The sequence below is a fragment of the Sapajus apella genome, unplaced genomic scaffold (genome assembly GCF_009761245.1).
Source record: "Sapajus apella isolate SASKATOON/1434 unplaced genomic scaffold, GSC_monkey_1.0 scaffold59, whole genome shotgun sequence".
NCBI classification, from domain to species: domain Eukaryota; kingdom Metazoa; phylum Chordata; class Mammalia; order Primates; family Cebidae; genus Sapajus; species Sapajus apella.
The window spans coordinates 6,263,733-6,284,145 of NW_022436999.1; the positions used below are offsets into that span (position 1 = coordinate 6,263,733).

Consider the following 20,413-nt stretch of genomic DNA (forward strand, 5'->3'; position numbering starts at 1 on the left):
ACACTTCTCAAAAGACATACATGTGTCCTATAAGCATATGAACAAAAGCTCAACATCACTAATCATTAGCAAAATGCAAATCAAAACAACAATGAGCTATCATCTCACGCAAGTCAGAATGACTGTTACTAAAAAGTCAAATAATAACAGATACTGGCAAGGTTGTGGAGAAAAAGGGACACTTTTACACTGTTGGTGGGAGTACAAATTAGTTCAACCATTGTGGAAGACAGTGTTGCAATTCCTCAAAGACCTACAGAGAGAAATACCATTCAAACCAGCAATCCCATTACTGGGTATATATCCAAAGGATAAATCATTATATTATAAAGATACATGCACATGTACGTTTATTGCAGCACTATTTACAATAGCAAAGACATAGAATCAACCTAAATGCCCATCAATGACAGGCTGAATAAAGAAAATGTGGTACCTATACACCATGGAATACTATGCAGCCACAAAAAAGAATGAAATCATGTTCTTTGCAGGGACATGGATGGAGCTGGATCCCATTATCCTTAGCAAACTAATGCAGGAAGAGAAAACCAAATACCACATGTTCTGATTTAGAAGTGGAAGCCAAATGATGGGAACACGTGAAGGAACAACCTACACTGCAGCATATGGAAGGGGAGAGGGTGACAGGAGGGAGAGAAACAGGAAATATAACTAATGTGTACTATGCTTAATACCTGGGTGATGAAATAATCTGTACAACCAACCCTCATGACATATGTTTACCTATGTAACAAACCTGCACATTCTACACATGTACCCCTAAACTTCAACTTAAAGTTAAAAAAAAGGATTATACACGTTTATTCATTCTTCATTCTGATACTTAGTACTTATAGTCTGTAAGTCCAGAAATAAATTTTGTACTTAATAATTACACATATCCTACTGGGGAAGATTAAATATGGTCATACATTCTTTGTAAATTCTCCTATCAGGAGGTGGGGTCTACTTGCACAATGCTTGCAATTGGGCTGGACGTCTGACTTGATCTGATCAATGGAACGGGGCAATAAGTCACGTTGTGGCAGTTCTGAAGCCTAGGTTTCAAAAGGTTTCCATTTTTCTGTCTTCACTCTTTGGTAAACTTCTATGACTAAGTCAGAAAGGCTGGGCTAGACAATGGAATGATGGGTGACCACTTGGAGAGAAAGGTCTAGTGGAATAGCCAGCACCAAGGTCCCACACATCTGAGTGAGGCTATCTTAGATTCTCCAGATCCAACTAAGCTGACATTATTTCAGCCACATGAATGACCCTACTCATGTGGCTGAAATAACAAGACTAGAAGAAGATATTCCCACTCAGAAAGCCCACAGACTTGTGAGAAATAATCACTATCTGTATTAAAGCCACCAAATTTTTATGGTGGTTTTTAATGTAACAATAGAATATAAAAACAACTACTTTCACAGTTAATATTTTGGCATCCTCTTCTTTTTTTGACTATTTCCAATTTATATTTCATTAGTGATAAGTTTATCTTTTATACTAAGCTTCAGAATAGTTCTAAAGGTAAGCTTCAGGTGTTATATTTAAATATATTAGCATAAAGTCTTAAGAATATGATTATATAAGTTAATTTTCAGTATAAGAAACATGCAAATACCTAGTATGGGCCAAGAATATGCCTAGTATGTGCCAGAAATATACACACACACACACACACACACACACACACACACAAATATATATTTTAAAAAGCATGACAAATGTGCTTGATGTCACAGACATCAGATATAAACAACATGGTAGATCAATATATTATGGTTAGTGTTATTGGAGAGGGTATATACTTCTTAAGAAAACTGTTTCAGAAATACTGCATGTATTTATAAACATAAAATGTTCTCTTTACACTTACATTATTTAATAATAATTAAAAACATGATAGAAATTTTTAGCAAAATTATTGTTGGCAAAGAGTAAACAACTCCTCAAAGGGAAAAATGAGGCAATAACAGAGGTAAGAGAGAGTAATTTTAGATAAGCCATCATTCTCTGTATCTACATGGAGTCTAATACTTATTCATTATAATAGGCATTTTTCTTTTCTCTGCAATTTTTTCTGTCTCAATCTTTTTGAGTTTGGCTCCGATTTTGGTTATTTCTTGTCTTCTGCTAGTTTTGAGATTTGTTTTTGGTTCTCTAGTTGTTTTACTTGTGATGCTAGATTGTTAACTTGAGATCTTTCTCACTGTTTGATGTGAAGATTTAGTGCTATAAATTTCCCTCTTAACACTGCCTTAACTGTGTTGCACAGATTCTGGTATGTTGTATCTTTGTTCTCACTAGTTTTAAAGAACTTAATTATTTCTGCCTTAATTTCATTATTTACCAGTCATTCAGGAGCAGGTTATTCAATTCCATGTAATTGTACAGTTGTGAGTAAATTTCTGTCTTGATTTCTAATTTGATTGGACTGTGGTCCTAGCGATTGTTATAATTTCATTTCTTTTGTATTTCCTCAGGAGTGTTTTACTTCTGATGATGTGATCAATTATAGAGTATTTTTTGTGTGACAATAAGAAAAATGTATATTCTGTTCTTTTTGTGTGCAGAGTTCTACAAATATCCATCAGGTCCATTTGATACATGGCTGCATTCTAGTCCTGCATATCTCTCTTTTTTTCTCTATGATCTATCTAAAATTGTGATTGGGTGTTAAAGATTTCCACTATTACTTTTTGGGAGTCTAAGTCTCTTTGAAGGTCCCTAAGAACTTGCTTTATGAATTTGGGTGCTCCAGTGTTGGATGCCTATATATTTAGGATTGTTAGATCTTCTCATTGATTTGAACCCTTTACAGTTATGTAATGCCCTTCTTTGTGTTTTTTTATCTTTGTTGGTTTAAAGTCTGTTTTGTCAGAAAGTAGAACTGCAACCCTTATCTTTTTCTGTTTTCCATTTGCTTGTTATATTTGTCTCTATTCTTTAATTTTGAACCAATACATGCCATTGTATGTAAGATGGATCTCTTGAAGACAACAGCATATCAATGAGTCTTGGTTCTTTATCCAGCTTGCCAGTCCATGTTTTTAATTGGGGAACTTAGCCCATTTATATTTAAGGTTAGTATTGATATATGTGGATTTAACCCTGTAATCATGATGTTAGCTGGTAACTTTGCAGACGTATGTGGTTGCTTTCTAGTGTCGCTGACCTGTGCACTTCAGTATGTTTTTGTAGTGGCTGTTAATGGTCTTTCCTTTCCATATTTAGTGCTTCCTTCAGGAGCTCTTGCAAGGTAGGTCTGGTAGTAAAAACTTCCTCAGCATTTGCTTGTCTAAAAAGGATCTTATTTCTCCTTTGCTTATGAAGCATAGTTTGCCGGATAAAAAATTCTGGGTTAAAATTTCTTTTACGAATACTGAATATTGGGCCCCAGTCTTTTCGGGCTTGTAGGGTTTCAGCTGGGACATCTGCTGTTAGCTGGATGGGCTTTCCTTTGTAGGTTACCTGACCTTTCTCTCTAGCTGCCTTTAACATGTTTCCTTTCATTTTGACTTGGGAGAATCTGATGATAACCTGTCTTGGGAATTATCTTGTATGAAGTATCTTACTGGTGTTCTCTGCATTTCCTGAATTTGAATGTTGGCCCCTGTAGCTAGGTTGGGGAATTTCTCATGGATGATACCTGAAATGTGTTTTCCAACTTGGATCCATTATTCCCATCACTTCCAGAGACACCAAACAGTCGTAGATTCAATCTGTTTACATAATCCTATATTTCTTAGAGGTTTTGTTCATTCCTTTTCATGCTTTTTTTTTCTATTCTTGTCTGCCTGTCTTATTTCAGTAAGCCAGACTTTAAGCTCTAAGATTCTTTCCTCAGCTTGGTTTATTCTGCTATTAATTCAGCTTTATCAGATTGGTTATATTCTTTTCTGTATGAGCTATTTCATCTGTTAGCGACTGCCATGTTTTATCATGATTTTTACTATCTTTGCACTGGGTTTCAACATACTTCTGTAGCTCAATGATCTTTGATCTTTGTTTCTATCCAAATTCTGAATTCTGTTTTTATCATTTCATCAATCTCAGCCTTGTTCTGAACCCTTGCTGGAGAGGTGATGTGGTCATCCGGAAGAAAGAAGATACTCTAGCTTTTTGAGATTTCAGCATTCTTGCACAGATTTTTTCTCATCTTTGTGGGTTTATCTTTCTTCAATCTTTTGAGGCTGCTGATCTTTGGATATTTTTTTCTTTTATCCTACTTGATAACCTTGAGAGTTTGATTATGGCATAAGATGGATTAGCTGACTGGAAGATTACGATCTTTTTTTCTGCAAGATTTTAGGAGGCCACTGCTCAGCTCCCAACTTCTTGACTGTGTGCTCTAACTCTGGGGAATTTGTATTGGGCCCCAATTTTGACCTCTTTGAAGTTGGGTCAATTGTGCTGGGGGTTCTGAGGTGCAGTAGCTGGAGGAAAGTGCTAACAGATGCAGGGGTGCCTGTCTCCCTGCAGGTGTTCACCACAGTGGAGGAGGCAACACGGCTAGTGGGGGAAGACAGGGAGGCCTGCTAGAGAGTATGTTGTTGCACTGGAGGTGGTGTTGGCCCGAGGGCGGGGTGCTCACCAGCACAGATCTGGATGCCTTCTCTGTGCCCCTCAAGTAAGAGTGATTGTTCAGGGTGTAGGATGATCTGCTGTTCTCTGTGCAGTGTTAGTGCAAGGGCAGGGTACCGGCAGGTGTGAGACTTGCTGGCTCTTTGCTTGCCAAGGGTGTCCGCGATGGTGGTCAGCACAGGAGTGGGGAAGACTGCACTCCTGCATGCTGGCTTGGCAAATAAAGCAAAAGCCACTTGTGAATACATGCATCAGCAAAGTGATGTGGGGAGTGCCGTGGGCTTGGGAAAGGCTGCATGGGCTGGAGAGGGAGCATGGAGGCTGGGGTGTAGCCATAGGGCATGCCTTGCTGAAGCTCTCTACTGGCCAGGTATGGTTCATCAGTGCTGAAGTGATGGTGTGTGTACCCAGGGACCTCAAGACTGCCCTGCAGGAAGGCATGGCCTTGCTATGGCCCCACGAGAGGCCAGCAGACTAAGGGGTGCTCAGGTCAGACTAGCCCTGTCTTATGTGTAAGACAACCCTACGCAGATCAGATTCTAAAGTTCCTAGGATTAAAATCACTTATGGGAGCAAGTCAAGCCAGGGGAGAATGGCTGCCCCTGACCATGCTCCACTACAGACACTTGTGTACCAAACCCTCTGAGCCCCACATCAGCTGGCTTGCTGCCCTTACCACTTTTCTAAGCAGCTCTCCCTGCCACCTCATGTGTCTGTGGTGGTTGAGAGGTCTCCTCCTGCTTGGGTTCCAGAGGCCCATGGTGAGAGCAGGTTATACCTCGTCAGTTCAACTCACCCATGCTCCCGGAGCTGTTTTGGTTCAAAAACAAATCCTGGTGCACAATAGCCCATGCATCGTTCCCAGCTTTCTCTTCCTTTAGCCCACCTTCTGTGTCTTCTCTTAGTCCACTCTTGACGCCTTCCCTATAAAGATCTGTTAAAAGCATGCCTGTTTCCCCAATACTTCCATAAGAGCTGTTCCACTTGTCTCTATCTAGTCAGCCATCTTGCCCTTGCCCCTGCAAATCATTCTTTTAGTGTTTTTGTTGCCATTTGTTTGAATTAAATTATAAAAATTATAAAAGTTATTGATTTGAGTTTATAACAGGCTAGCAAAACATACATACAAAATTAAATGTGGTATAAATACTTGATTAGAAATGGCACTTTTCCCTAATATTATAACTTTGACTTCAGTAAAAAAATTTTTTATAAAGGAAACAGACTGTCACTGAAGATAGTTAACAGAACTCTTAAGCTAGCTATTTTACTATCTGTCATTAAATTGATACTGGAGTAATCCCAAGATGGCTGAATAGTAACAGCTCTGGAGTGTGGTTCCCAGCAAGAACAACGCAGTGGGTGAGTGATCACAGCATTTCCAAATGAATATTTACTGCCCACAGATCACGAGATTCCAGGGCTGAAAAGTTCCATGAGTTTCCAGCATGGCTGTTTCAGCCAATGCCACAGGTCTCCACCAAAAAACTCACACAAATCTGGGCAGCCATTTCAACTGGGGCCTGGAACGCCTGGGATACAGGGCCACCCATTCAACTAGAGACATGGGGGCTGAAACAGGGAGCTAGGTGATATGGCTAAGTGGATTCCACCCCCACAAAGACCAGCAATCTGAAATGCTCTGGATTGATAGTTTCACAGCAAATGCAGCTGGACCCAGGAAGCCCAGCTCAGTGGGGGGAAGGGCATCAGCGATTAACAAGGCAGTCCACCACTACCGAGGCAGTGTGCCATTACTGGGGCAGACCACCATTACTGAGGCAGTTATAACTGTACCTCTGTAAACAAAACTGCAACAAAGTTCATACAGCAGCTAGGCAGAGCCCACAGCAGCTCAGCAATGATTCTGCAGACAGACTGTGACTAGACTACCTCCTTGCTGGGCAGGGCATCTCTGAAAAAAGACAGCAGCACATCATGAACTTATAAATAAAGCCCCAACTTTCCAGGAGAGAGGACATGGGAAAAAAGGTGTTTATGAGTTCCACCACAGCAGACTTACACGTATCTGCCCAGCAGCTCTGAACAAAACAACGGAGCTCCCAGCTCAGCAATTAAGCTCCTATAAGGGACAGACTGTCTCCTCAAGTGGCTCCCTGACCCCAAAATATCCAAAGATACACCTCATAAAGGACAGCTCAGGCTGACATCTGACAGGTACTTTGCTGGGACGAAGATAACAGAAGAAGAAACTGGCAGCAACCCTTACTGTTCTGCAGCCACCGCAAGTGATCCCCAGGCAAGCAGGGTCTGGAGTGGACCTCCAGCAGCCCTACAGCAGAGGGCCCTGACTTTTAGAAGGAAAACTACAAAACAGAAATAAATAACTTCAACATCAACAAAAAGGATGTCCACTCAGAGTCCCCATGCGAAAGTCATCAACTTCAAAGACCACAGGTAGATAAATACACAAAGATGGGTAGAAACCAGTGCAAAAAGGAGGAAAACACCAAGAACCAGAATGCCTCTCCTCCTCCAAGGGATCACAACTCCTCATCAGCAAGGAAACAAAGCTGGTTTGAGAATGAGTCTGATGAATTGACAGAAACGGGCTTGAGAAGGTGGGTAATAAGAAACTTCTCTGAGCTAAAAGTACATGTTCTAATCCAATGCAAAGAAACTAAGAACCTTGAAAAAAGGTTAGACGAAATGCTAATGAGAATAAACAGCTTAGAGAAGAATATAAACAACTTGATGGAGCTGAAAAACACAACACGAGAATTTTGCGAAGCATATACAAATGTCAACAGCCAAAGTGACCAAGCAGAAGAAAGGATATCAGAGATTCAAAATCAACTCAATGAAATAAAATGAGAAGGCAAGATTAGAGAAAAAAGAGTGAAAAGAAATTAACAAAGTCTCCAAGAAATATAGGATTATGTGAAAAGACCTAATCTATGCTTGATCAGTGTACCTGAATGTGACAGGGAGGAAGAATTCAAGCTGGAAAACACACTTCAGGGTATTATCCAGGAGAACTTCCCCAATCTAGCAAGGCAAGCCAACATTCAAGTCCAGGAAATAAAAAGAACACCACAAAGATATTCCTCAAGAAGAGCAACCCCAAGGCACATAATCGTCAGATTCACCAGGGTTGAAATCAAGGAAAAAAAGCAAAGGGGAGCCAGAGAGAAAGGTCGGGTTACCCACAAAGGAAAGCCCATCAGATGTAAGGCAGATCTCTTGGCAGAAACCCTAAAAGCCAGAAGAGAGTGGGGGCCAATATTCAACATCCTTAAAGAAAAGAACTTTCAACCTAGAACTTCATATCCAACCAAACTAAACTTCATAAACAATGGAGAAATAAAATCCTTTATGAACAAGCAATTGCTGAGAGATTTCATCACCACCAGGCCTGCCTTACAAGAGCTCCTGAAAGAACAACTAAACAAAGAAAGGAACAACCAGTACCAGCCACTCTAAAAATGTACCAAATGGTAAAGACCATCGGCACAATGAAGAAACTGCGTCAACTAATGGGCAAAACAACCAGCTAGCATCAAAATGGCAGGATCAAACTCACACATAGCAGTATTAACCTTAAATGTAAAAGGACTAAACACCTCAATTAAATGATGCAGACTGGCAAATTGAATTAAAGAGTCAAGACCCATAGGTGTGCTGTATTCTGGAAACCCATCTAAAACATACATAGGCTCAAAATAAAGGGATGGAGGAAGATTTACCAAGCAAATGGAAAGCAAAAAAAAAAAAGCAGGAGTTGCAATCCTAGTCTCTGATAAAATGGACTTTAAAACCACCAAAGATCAAAAGAGACAAAGAAGGGCATTACATAATGGTAAAGGGATCAATGCAATAAGGAGAGCTAAGGATCCTAAATATATACTCACCCATTACAGGAGCACCCAGATACATAAAGCAAGTTCTTAATGACCTACAAAGAGACTTAGACTCCCACACAATAATAGTGGGAGACATTAACACTCCACTGTCAATATTAGAAAAATCAACAAGACAGAAAATTAACAAGTATATCCAGGACTTAAACTCAGATCTGGACCAACCAAACCTAATAGACAACTAAAGAGCTCTCCATCCCAAATCCACAGAATATACATTCTTCTGAGAACCACTCATACCTACTGTAAAACTGACCACATAATCGGAAGTAAATCACTCCTTAGCAAATGCAAAAGAACGGAAATCATAACAAATAGTCTCTCAGCCCACAGTACAATCAAATTAGAACTCAGGATTCAGAAACTAACTCAGAACTGCACAACTTCATGGAAACTGAACAACTGGTTCCTAAATGTCAACTGGATAAACAATGAAATGAAGGCAGAAATAAAGATATTCTTTGAAACCAATGAGAACAAATACACAATGTACTAGAATCTCTGGGACACATTTAAAGCAATGTCTAAAGGGAAATTTATAGCAATAAATGCCCACATGAGAAGCAAGGGAAGATCTAAAATTGACACCCTATCATCAAAATTGAAAGAGCTAGAGGAACAAGATTAAAAAAAAAAAAACTCAAAAGCTAGCAGAAGACAAGAAATAACTACAATCAGAGCAGAACTGAAGGAGACAGAGACACAAAAAACCCTTCAAAAAATCAACAAATCCAGGAGCTGGTTTTTTGAAAAGACCAACAAAATAGACCACCAGCCAGATAAATAAAAAATAAAAGAGAGAATAATTAAATAATGCAATAAAAAATGATAAAGGAGATGTCACCACTGATTCCACAGAAATACAAACTACCATCAGAGATTACTATAAAGAACTCTATGCACATATACCAGTAAACCTGGAAAAATTGGATAAATTTCTGTACACTTACACCCTCCCAAGCCTAATCCAGGAAGAAGTCAAAACCCTGAATAGACCACTAACAAGGGCTGAAGTTGAGGCAGCAATTAATAGCCTACCAACCAAAAAAAGCCAAGGTCCAGATGGGTTCACAGCTGAATTCTACCAGCTATCCAAAAAGGAGCTGGTACCACTCCTTCTGAAACTATTCGAAACAATCCAAAAAGAGGGAATCCTTCCCATATCGTTTTATGAGACCAACATCATCCTGTTACCAAAACCCAGCCGAGACTCAATAAAAAAAGAAAACTTCATCCATGATGAACAGAGATGCAAAAATCTTCAATAAAATACTGGCAAACCGATTTCAACAGTACATCTAAAAGCTCCCATCACGAACAAGCAGGCTTCATCCTGGGGGTGCAAGGCTGGTTAAACATATGCAAGTCTATAAACGTAATTCACCACATAAACAGAACCAAAGAGAAAAACCACATGATTATCTTAATAGATGCAGAGAAGCCTTTCCACAAAATTCAACAGCCCTTCATGCTAAAACCTCTCAATAAACTAAGTATCGTTGGAATGTAACTCAAAATAATAAAAGCTATTTACACAAACCCACAGCCAATATCATACTGAATGGGCAAAAACTGGAAGCATTCCCTTTGAAATCTGGCACTAGACAAGGATGCCCTCTTTCATCACTCCTATTCAATATGTTACTGGAAGTTCTAGCCAGAGCAATCAGGCAAGAAAAAGAAATAAAGGTATTCATTTAGGAAAGGAGGAAGCCAAATTGTCTCTGTTTGCAGATGACCTGATTATATATGTAGAAGACCCCGTTGTCTGAGCCCAAAATCTCCTTAAACTGATAAGCAACTTCAGCAAAGTCTCAGGATACAAAATCAATGTGCAAAAATCACAAGCATTCCTATACACCAATAGCAGACAAACAGAGAGCCAAATCAAGAGTGAACTCCCATTCACGGTTGCCAGAAAGGGAATAAAATATCTAGGGATACAACTAACAAAGCATGTAAAGGATCACTACGAACCACTGCTCAAGGAAATAAGAGAGGACACAAACAGATGGAAAAACATTCCATGCTCATGGTTAGGCAGAATCAATATTGTGAAAATGGCCATACTGCCCAAAGTATTTTACAGATTCAATGCTATCCCCATCAAGTTACCAATGACCCTCTTCACAGAACTGGAAATAACCACCTTAAACTTCATATGGAACCAAAAGAGAGCCAAGACCTAAGCAAAAAGAACAAAGCTGGAGGAATCACGCTACCTGACTTCAAACTATACTACAAGGCTACAGTAATCAAAACAGCATGGTATTGGTATCAAAACAGAGATATAGACCAGTGGAACAGAACAGAGGCCTCGGAGGCAACACCACACATCTACAACAAACTGATCTTTGACAAACCTCACAAAAACATGGAATGGGGAAAGGATTCCCTGTTTAATAAATGGTGTTGGGATAACTGGCTAGCCATGTGCAGAAAGCAGAAACTGGACCCCTTTCTGACACCTTACACTAAAATTAACTCCAGATGGGGATTAAAGACTTAAACGTAAGACCTAACACCACAAAAACCCTAGGAGGAAACCTAGGGAAAACCATTCAGGACATAGGCATAGGCAAGGACTTCATGACTAAAACACCAAAAGCATTGGCAACAAAAGCCAAAATAGACAAATGGGATTTAATTAAACTCCAGAGCTTCTGTATAGCAAAACAAACAATCATTAGAGTCAACCAGCAATCAACAGAATGGGAAAAAAATTTTACAATTTACCCGTCTGACAAATGGCTGATATCCAGAATCTACAAAGAACTAAAACAGATTTACAAGAAAAAAACAAACAAGCCCATTAAAAAGCGGGCAAAGCACATGAACAGACTTTTCCAAAAAAGACATACATGAGGCCAATAAACATATGGAAAAATGCTCATCACTGGTCATTAGAGAAATGCAAATCAAAACCACAGTGAGATACCATCTCATGCCAGTTAGAATGGTGATCATTAAAAAATCTGGAGACAACAGATGCTGGAGAGGATGTAGAGAAATAGGAAGACTTTTACACTGTTGGTAGGAGTGTAAATTAGTTCAACCTTTGTGGAAGACAGTGTGGCGATTCCTCAAGGATCTAGAAACAGAAATTCCATTTGACCCAGCAATACCATTACTGGGCATATGCCCAAAGGATTATAAATAATTCTATTATAAAGACACATGCACACGTATGTTCACTGCGGCACTGTTTACAATAGCAAATACCTAGAGCCAATGCAAATGCCCATTGATGATAGACTGGACAAGGAAAACATGGCACATATACACCATGGAATATTATGTAGCCATAAAAAAGGATGAGTTCGTGTCCTTTGTATGGACATGGATGAATCTGGAAACCATCATTCTCAGCCAACTGACACAACAAGAGAAAATCAAACACTGCATGTTCTCACTCATAGGCGGGTGTTGAACAATGAGAACACATGGACACCGGGAGGGGAGCATCACACACTGGGATCTTTTAGGGGGGAATAGGGGAGAGACAGCGAGGGGTAGGGAGGTTGGGGGGGTATAACATGGAGAGAAATGCCAGATATAGGTGACGGGGGGATGGAGGCAGCAAACCACATTGCCATATATGTACCTATGCAACAATCCTGCATGATCTGCACATGTACCCCAGAACCTAAAGTACAATACTATATATATATATATATATATATATATATATATATATATAAAATTATTTCATACTATACAACCCATAAAAATGCTAAGCTAAAATGTTGAATGATCTCTAGTGCAGTTTCTCTCTTGCAGTCAAAAATAAGTTTCCAGAGTAACACCTTGAATATTTTCTAATTTTCCTTTTACTCTACATATAATTTCAACATGCATGGATACATTAATATGTTCCACTGGTAAATAATGTAATAACTTTCAAACACAAATAAGTAGGGATGCATTTGTTGGTTTTAAAGACAATCCAACTTGTTTTACAGCGCTGAATTAGATAGCTGTATTTCATGATGCTATATGTTTATTAAATGATTTCACTGGTTCAGATGGAGACTTACATTTAAAGATAGAAAGATACCCAGAAACATTTTTCAGCTACTTTATTTTTCACTTCTTGAATTTCTATTTGGTTCTTTTTAATGGTTTCTATTTTTTTCTTCTGAGATTTCCTATCTCTTCATTCACTATAAGCATGTATTTCTTTATCATGATTATAGATGGCTTGATCATGATTATAGATGCTGCTTCAGAATTTTTTTCCGTTAATTCCAATAGGTGTGTCATCTTGGCGTTAGTCTCAATTGATTATCTTTTCTCTCAAGAATGGGTCATGTTTACTTGTTTCTTTGTAAAATAATTTCAGACTATATGCTGGACATTGTAAATGTTACATTGAAGAGACCCTGGATTTTATTATAATACTCTGAAGAATGTTGATTTTAAAAAACTTTAGTAAGCAATGACTTTGGCAGACTTAACTGCAAACTCTGCTATGCAGGGGATGGCAATTCAAATTTCAGTTCAATTCCTTTAGCCCTTGCTGTGCTGTTTGTAGTCACACAGCTCATTTATGAGTCAGAGATCAGTCAGAAGTCTAGGGAGTTTACTTACAGAATTTCAGGTTCTCCTCTTTGGCTCCCTCCTTTCTAGGACTTCCCTTCTTACTTTAATGCAACTATGGTTTTTCCAAACTGTTCTTATAGCCAATAAGCCAGCATGTTTTAGATTTTAGTTAGGACAGACTGGGGCCTACTCTGACGCTAAAACCAGTGCCTTTTTCCAAGTGTTAGAATATTCCTACTTTACAGATCACTCTCCAATGCTTTCCAGTAGTTTTTGTTTCTTTGTTTAGTTTAGAGTTTATAGTAGTAACTTGTGATACACATAGGAGCTCTGACAGGAGCTATTCAACTATATTTTATTTGTCAACAAAATGTAGTATCAACTCCATGAGTTTGGCATTTCAAGCCATTTTACTTACTTCTCTGGAATATGTAATATGCAAAAAATGAATGACTATGTGTAAGAGATTTAATTAAATGTATCATCTGTTATACAATCGTAAACTAGGTTCTAGAAATGACCGTTGATAAAAAATAAATTTTATATATTTTAACCTATCCTTATATTTTGGTGGGTTTTTTTTTTTTTTTTTTTTTTTTTTGCCCAATGTTAAGAGTAGTCTTAAGTGATTTTATGATTCTGAAAATACATGCTTATTAAAAAGACCAAAAATAATTCAATTGACAAAAAAGTATAAGGAAATTTAAAACTCACTAACATTTTATTAGATAACCAATTTAAAACCTTTGTTGACCATACTTCCATAAATATTTTAATACATAAAAAAATACACACATATGAATGTTTTTCTGTCCTTCCAAGAATGACAAATCTTTTCTTTTTTTATGTTTTACTTTTAGATTAAGGAGTACATGTGCAGATTTGTTCCATGCATATATTACACAATGCTGAGGTTTGGGCTTCTAATGATCTCAGCACCCCAGTAGTGAACATATTACCCAATAGGCAACCCTTGCTCACACTCTGCTTCTCCCTGCTTTTGAAATCCCCAGTGTTTGTTATTTCTACACATGGATGTTTTAATTTGTAATTTTAATTTGATAATATGTCATAATCAATTCATATTAATAAACATAGTTGACTACAATGATTTTACCTCTGTACAATATTCTGTATACTTTAAAAACTACTTTTAGTTTTTGCATATACAAACAACGCTGTTTACCTTTATAAATTTTCTGACTGTCAGGCAGGGGAGTCAAAGCAGAGGTAATAGAAAAGGAATAAGTTTGGGGGTAGACAGACTTGGGTACCCATTCCAGTTTTAGTCTACTTAATAGCTTTGCGCCCATCGGCAAGTTACTGAAACTTGGACCACCATTAGCATAATGAAACCAAACGAGAACAGAAAGCATCTAATATAAATCGAGGTACGTAATAGGAACTAAAAAATAAAGTGCCTCTTTGTATGTACGCATACACACACACAAAGATTATAAAACTATTAAGAAAGCAAAGGTATTTGGCCAAACCATATTACTGCTGACTTCTGTATATACCAAAATTTGATGTGGGAATACATCTTCATATTAATATTATTATATATTAGTAAGAAAAAGAATTTCTGTGATAGTTATATCACCTTCTCTCAAACATCAATGACATATTTTGACAAAGTTTCATATATAATGTCACTTTTCCTTTGAATATTTTGTTCCATGATAAATATAGCTAGACGAATAACTGGGTATGGATAACATATATTATGTAATTAATTTAATTCTATCAATACTTTTAAAATCTTTAACAACAACAACAACAAAAAAACCTGGGAACAGTTTTATTATTTAGTTCACTAACATTCAGCCCTATGTAGAATATAGAGGTCTGGTTTTCAAGTAATTTTTAATTATAATGACTGTCTCTGTGGTTTAATTTTCCAGCAGTCAAGAAATAGGGGTAAGATGTTACTATAGACTTTATATGTTTCCTCTGTGCATTTATATGTAAAAGATAGTGGAGGAAATTCATTTTAGTAAGGTTACAGAAGTATAATAATTTGATGGAATTTTCACCAAGACTTCTGTGTAAAGATATTATATAATAATTAGTAAGAGGAACAATAGAACGCTGATCTATCTATAGGAAGCAAAAAACAGCAAAAAGACAGGTAGGTTTAATCTATTTTTTCAAAGAGAGCCAAGAATTCTTTTCTTTACCAGATCAGAATGTTTTGATTTGAGAGGAAAATTACCTATTTGACATTATACTATGGTATAACTCGACATTATGCTACGGTAATACTAAGTTCTGCTTTAAAAAAATAAGGGACTAGGTGATCAAATACAGTTGAGAGAAAACCTGTCTATTTGATATTTTATCCTTGAAAGTATCACATTTCTTCCACCAATCCTCTGGGATGCTATTACTCTGAGAATAACATAGTAAAGGGTAGTCTCAGTTAAGTGAATAGTACCAGAAGAGAAAATAGAAGTGATGAAAATCATTGACACTGAGCAAACAAGAAATACGGACTACACTATCTAATTGGAGGAGCAAATAGATTTCCAGTTGTATGCTGTTACTTGTATGCCCTAAAGATTCCTAATAGTCATTATTCCCCTAAAATATGCTGCTTTTTTTGAATTTCTTAACTCAGGGACTCGGACTCTCATGAAGCTGTCTAAGTCAAAACCCTGAATTAATCTTTATATCTGTTTCTTGCTTCTGAAGTCTATTTGAAAAATATTGTTTTCCATTACTATGTAAGTACTTTGCTAAGTACTTTACAAATATTTAATATTCATAATGACAACAGGTTTTATTATCCAAAAAAGTTGGTTTTATTATTATTATTTTCGATAACTAAGAATGATTAAGATAAACATGAGGTCACAATCCTATTAAGGTGTAAAGCCTGTTTTATTAACCACTGTGATATACCCTCCAATGTTTCCATTCCTGTTGCCACAAGTATAAGCCTTATCTTTATCATCATTCGCCTAGATTCCTATAAAGACACTAAGTGATCTGTTGCTGTCTCCTTCCAATGCATTTTAATAAGAACAGTATATCCCCTGAAATAAATCTGAAAATTTCTTTCCTTTGGTTCAACATTTTTTAAAACTATGCCCTCGATCAAAACATGTAGCTCCTTTACAATGTGACTCCAACCTAATTTACCATTCTTATTTCCTGCAAATAGAATTCATAATCCCTTGACATTAGCCACACGTGAACTTCTGAAAACTACAGTGCTTATTTACATTTAGTATATTTGTTCATATTTCTTTTGCTTTAGAAGTCCTTCCCATCATGTTCTCCATGAAGAATTCCTTGACCCTATGGTTGGAATTAGTCAGTGTTTCCTCTGTATTCCAAAATATTTTGTACATATCTAAAAATATTTTATACATACATTTGATACGTAATTTATGTTAACAATGATTATCTCTTGCAGCCCACACTGAACTCCTTCAAGGTCACTCACTTAACAAATATTTACTGTAACTGAAAGATTGGCAAACCAATACATTAAAATTAGAAATTTCTATTCAGCAAAGACACTTTTAAGAGAATAAAAAGGCAAACAACTGAGGAGGAGAATAAATGGGCAATACATGTATCAAAGGATTCATATCTAGATTTAAAAGAAATACTTGCTAATAAATAAATAAGAAAAAGACAAGTAACCTAATTCTTAAAAAGTTGAAAAGAATTAAACAGGCCCTTCACAAAAGGAGAGATCCCATTGTCCAATAAAGACATGAAAAGTTGTTTAATAACACCTGTCACTGGTGAAAAAATTAAAGAGATATTTTACTGTCACTATTTACATTCCAAAATGACTAAAACGGAAAAAGACTGACAATACTATCAGTAAGAATGTGAACTAAATTAGAGTTCTCATAAAATGTTGAACAGAATATAAATTGAAACACCTATTTGAGAAAGCTGCAGATTCTAGTATGCAGAATTCATTTGCATACTCCATGACTCAGTAGTTCTAAGTCACGTCTGTCCTGTCCATTAGGTGGAAATCTAGTAGGAATGCATACATATGTGCACCAAAAGACGTGTACAAGACTGCTCACTGCAGGATTATTGATAATACCCAGAAAGTGAAAACAGCTTAAATGTCCTTCAACAGAAGAATGGATAACTCAATTTTGTACATTTAATGAAACATAGGAGACAAAAATTCTTCTGTTGAAATAAAACTCAGGTAAAGATAATTCATATTGCTAGAAATCAGGATAGTGATTACCTTTGGGAGAAGGTAAAGTATAGTAATCAGGAAATACAGAAACAATATTCTAACTAAGAGAAAAAGGGTATTGAAAAGTAACACATATTTATGTAGACGATTCTTAATGAGTTTATAACATTCATGCCGAATGGTCTACTGAATGATGCTTTGTATTTAATCTACTATTAACTCTCAGTATTACAGAAGAACCCAGACTTTAGGTTTGAATCTGCTACACAACTGCTTCCGGTGTGACCTTTAGCAAGTCATTTAACTTTCTGTGTCTAATTTTTCTCACTTATGAAATAGGGACAATAATAATACCCACTGCATATGTTTGTTATGAGGATGATATGGTTTGGCTGTGTCCCCACTCAAATCTCATCTTGATGTCCCACATATTGTGGGAGGGACCAGGTGGGAGGTAACTGAATCATGGGGGCACGTTTTGCCTATGCTAGTCTCATGATAGTGAATAAGTCTCATAAGATCTGATGGTTTTAAATAAGAGGAGTTTCCTGGCACAAGCTCTCTTGCTGCCATATAAATAAGATGTGACGTGCTATTCTTTGCCTTCCACCATGATTGTGAGGCCTCCCAGCCATGTGAAACTGTAAGTTCAATAAACCTCTCTTTTTGGTAAATTGCCCAGTCTCAGGTATGTCTTTATCAGCAGCACAAAAACAGACCAATTCAGTAAATTGGTACCAGTAGAATGGGGTGCTACTGCAGATACCTGAAAATGTGGAAGCAACTTTGGAACTGGGTAAAACGTAGGGGTTAGAACAGTTTGGAGGGCTCAGAAGAAGACAGAAATATGTGGGAAAGTTTGTAGCTTCCTAGAGACTTGGGGAATGGCTTTGCCCAAAATGCTGATAGCAATATGGACAATAAAGTCCAGGCTGAGGTGGTCTCGGATGGAAATGAGGAATTTTGGGGAACTGGAGCACAGGTGACACTTGCCACGTCTTTACAAGAGACTGGCAGCATTTTGCCCCTGCCTAGAGACTTGTGGAACTTTGAACTTGAGAGAGATGGTTTAGGATACCTGGGAGAAGAGATTTCTAAGCAACAAAGCATTCAAGATGTGACTTGGGTGCTGTTAAAGGCATTCAGTTTTATAAGGGAAGCAGAGCATAAAAGTTTGGAAAATTTGCAGCCTGACAATGCGATAGAAAAGAAAATCCCATTTGCTAAGGAGAAATTCAAGCTGGATACAGAAATTTGAATGGGTAATGAGAAGCTGAATGATAATCCCCAAGACAACGGAGAAAATGTCTCCAGGTATGTCAGAGACCTTTGAGGCAGCCCCTACCATCACAGACCTGGAGGACTAAGAGGAAAAAGTGGATTCATGAACTGGGTCCAAGGTCGCTGTGCTATGTGTAGCCTAGGGACTTGGTGCCCCACATCTTAGCTGCTCCAGCAGTGGCTGTAAGGGGACAATGTAGAGCTCAGGCTGTGGCCTCAAAGGGTTCAGGCCTCAAGCTTTGGCAGCTTCCACATGGTGTTGAGCCTGCGAGTGCACAGAAGTCACGAATTGTTTAGGAACCTCTGTCTAGATTTCCGATGTATGGAAACACCTGGATGCCCAGGCAGAAGTTTGCTGTAAGGGTGGGGACCTCATGGACAACCTCTGCTAGGGCAGTGCAGAAGGGAAATGTAGGGCTGGACCCTCCACAGGGTCCCTACTGGGGTACTGCCTAGTAGAGCTATGAGAAGAGGGCCACTGCTCCAAAGACCCCGGAATGATAGATCCACCAACACCACCTTGTACAGTGCACCTGGAAAAGCCACAGATACTCAATGCCAGCCTGTGAAAGCATCTGGGAAGGAGGCTGTACCCTGCAAAGCTACAGGACTGGAGCTGCCCAAGACCATGGAAACACACTTCTTACATCAGTGTGACCTGGTTGTCAGACATGGAGTCAAAGAAGATCATTCTGCAGCTTTAAGATTTGACTGCCTCACTGGATTTTGGACTTGCACGGGGTCTGCAGTCCCTTTGTTTTGGCCAATTTCCCCCACTTGAAATGGGTATATTTACACAATACCTGTACCTCCATTGCATCTAGGAGGTAACTAACTTGTTTCTGATTTAACAGACTCATAGGCAGAAGGGACTTGTCTTGTCTTGGATGAGACTTTGGACTGTGGACTTTGGAGTTAATGCTGAAATGAGTTAAGACTCAGGGACTGTTGGGAAGGCATAATTGGTTTTGAAATGTGAGGACATGAGATTTGGGAAGGGCCAGGAATGGAATGATATGGCTTGGGTGTGTCTCCATCCAAATCTCATCTTGAATTCCCATATGTTGTGGGAGGGACCTGGTAGGAGGTAACTGAATCATGGGGGCAGGTTTTTCCCATGCTACTCTCATGATAGTGAAAAAGTCTGACAAGATCTGATGGCTTTAAAAAGGGGAGTTTCCCTGCATAAGCTATCTCTTTGCCTGCTGCCATCCACCTAAGATGTGACTTGATCCTTCTTGCCTTCCACCATGATTGTGAGGGTGCCTCCCCAGCCATGTGGAACTGTAAGTCCGATAAACTTCTTTCATTTGTAAATTGCCCAGTCTCTGGTCTGTCTTTATCAGTAGCATGAAATGAACTAACACAGATAATTAAAATGAGTATTTTTAAAGCAAATACAACAGTGCCTGACAGAGCATTACACAAACCACAATCAAAGAGATTTAAACAGAAGTATCTTTTTTTCTTCATCCCAGCAAAAATAAGTTAAAAAATACAATACAGAAGTTCTGTTTCTGGATAGGATGCAAAATATCACAGTAGCAGCAGGATAATACTTTCACTTTAACAATTGGAGAAAAATAATATAATCATAAAAATGCTGCTTTTAAAGACATCAGAGAGTTACAGAAACAATAATGATTAAGTGAAGTAAAATTCCAAAGAGGGGGAAACTTTACTGAGTAAAACTGGTAATATCCAGCTTTTCTTATCAACCCACCCCCATTGAGAGTATTTGTTGATTTTGGACATAGGGCTGCCTATTAATTTTACTGGGCAGACAACCCCTGCTTAGGAAGAATTAGCCAGAAACTTCTTAAAACATTTAGCACTTGGAAACTTGAATAAACCCAAATTCGTGGATGTTTTGGAACAACTGTAGATTCTGGTGGTATGTAGAAGCCTGCAAAGCTAGACAAAAAGCTTATGAAAG

At 38.0% G+C, this 20,413-nt stretch overlaps 1 protein-coding gene across 17 annotated transcripts in view; it reads right to left on the reverse strand.

Moving 5' to 3' along the window:
• GPHN (gephyrin) overlaps nt 1–20,413 on the reverse strand; it is a 636,323-nt gene that overhangs the window by 346,143 nt on the left and 269,767 nt on the right. The window lies entirely within an intron of this gene.